Genomic DNA, 2,400 nt, shown 5'->3' on the forward strand with positions numbered 1-2,400 from the left:
TCGGTTTTGCAAACTATCTTGCAAAGTTCATGCCACACCTATCAGCAGTCTGTGAGCCTCTGCGCCGGTTGCTGGACAAAGACACACCATGGCACTGGCTACCCAAGCACGAGGCAGCGGTGCAGGAGATGAAATCTCTGGCTTCATCCATGCCAGTGTTGCGCTACTACGACGTCACGAAGCCTGTCACAATCCAGAGTGACTCCAGTCAAAGGGGACTTGGATGCTGCCTTATGCAGGAAGGCCAACCCGTTGCGTTTGCCTCGAGAGCGCTCACCCCCACCGAACAGAACTATGCACAAATTGAGAAAGAGTGCCTCAGCATCGTCTTCTCTTGCCAGCGATTCCATCACTACTTGTATGGTCGAGAGCTGGTCACCGCTGAAACTGACCACAAACCACTCATTGCCATATTCAGTAAACCTCTCCTCAACGCGCCCAAGAGGCTTCAAAGCATGCTCCTGACTCTGCAAAACTACAGCCTGAAGGTCATTTACAAGCCAGGACCAGAGATGTACATCAGCGACACACTGAGCAGGGCAACGGCACAATGTACAGGCAGAGGCACTGCCTATCAGCGGCAGGCCATCTGTTCGCTACAGCAGGAACAACAAGATGTTCAACAGATCAATCAGGCAGACTACTTAAACGTCACAGATCACCGCCTAGCCCAGATCAGGCAACACACTGACAAGGGACGAACACCTACAATCACTGAAGTCCATGGCTCTCGCAGGTTGGCCATACCTGAAAGAGGAGACACCTTTCACAGTGAGAGAATACTGGACCTTTCGAGATGAGATCAGCGTGCAAAATGGCGTCTTGTTCAGAGGTCAGAAGGTCATTATTCCCAAATCACTACGTCCAGAGATGCTTACCCGCATACACTCCAGTCACGTTGGAGGTGACGCATGCTACCGCCAGGCTCGTGAAACATTATACTGGCCAAACATGCAAGCAGAAATTAAAGACTTTGTCAGCAACTGTACCACGTGCAACGAAGTACGCTCATGAACAGCAAAAGGAAACCATGATGTCACACGAACTGCCCACAAGGGCCTGGCAAATCGTCAGCATGGACTTATTCAGCCACAGACAAAAGGACTATCTTCTCATTGTGGATCACTACTCTGACTTTTGGGAAATTGAACTGCTCCCTGACTTGTCTGCAGAGACGGTCATAAAGCGCTGCAAGGCGCAGTTTGCCAGGCAAGGTCAGCCTGACAAGGTAATCACGGACAATGGCCCACAATTCACTGCACAGTTCAAGCGTTTCGCCTCAGAATGGGAGTTTGACCATGTAACCTCCTCTCCAAGACACCCAAAAGCAAATGGCAAGGCAGAGTCAGCTGTCAAGATTGCAAAAAACCTGTTAAGCAGGGCCGCGCGCGACAGCAACGACCCATGGAAAGCGATCTTACAGTGGAGGAACACACCCACCGAAAACATGGACAGCAGCCCAGCACAACGCCTTCTGTCCAGACGTCTGAAGACTACCATCCCCGTAGCTAACAAGCTACTTGAGCCCCTGCGTCATGGTTGGCGTCACGGACAAACTGCGTCGCAGAAAGCAGCTCGCTAAGTGCTTCTACGACCGGACTGCTCGAGACCTACCAGAACTGGAGGTGGGTGAAACGATAAGGATGAAACCGCTGCCGGGAGACCACACAGGACTTTGGAGGCTGGGCACGTGCCTACAGAGAGTTGCACCACGCTCTTACCTGGTGGATGTTGGTGGCTCCCTCTACCGTCGCAATCGGGTGGATCTGCGCATAGCAGAGCGGACAAACCAGAACACGCCATACACTCACCTAGATGAGATGGATCACAGTCCAGGCCTAAGGGTAAGAGGTGCAGAATTGAGACATGAGCCAACTGAAGGTGAGGCTTCTACCCCACCAAGCTCTCCAGCTCGTGGCCCTAATCCTACCCCTGTCAGAGCCAATACTTACTCACGGGTGGGTCGGCTGTGCAAGCCACCGGACAGGCTTACTCTGTAAGCAAGAGACTGTGTTAACTTGTCCTCCTGTTTATAAAAATAAACATTTAAAAAAATAAAAATAAACAAAATAAAAGAAAATAAAGAAAAAAAGAAAAAGAAAATTTAAAAAGAAAGGAAGATGACAACTGAAGTAAAAAGAAAATGTCATGCGTTCTTAATTGTTATGACTTGATTGTTAAGAATTTAATGTTATGCTGTTATGTTTGCACTTTCTATTGAAAAGGATGATGTTACGGAGTCTAGTTGATAGGTAATCGACTAGCCGGACTGTTCCCCGGACTCCGCGTGTAGGGATTTGTACAATGCATGAACAAGGCTATTGAACTAGACATTGGTGTCTGTCTTTATTACTTTATCCAATATATCATACTGAAACAGACATGTAGGCGCAAATCGGA

The sequence above is a fragment of the Salmo salar genome, chromosome ssa03 (assembly GCF_905237065.1).
Source record: "Salmo salar chromosome ssa03, Ssal_v3.1, whole genome shotgun sequence".
Taxonomy (NCBI): domain Eukaryota; kingdom Metazoa; phylum Chordata; class Actinopteri; order Salmoniformes; family Salmonidae; genus Salmo; species Salmo salar.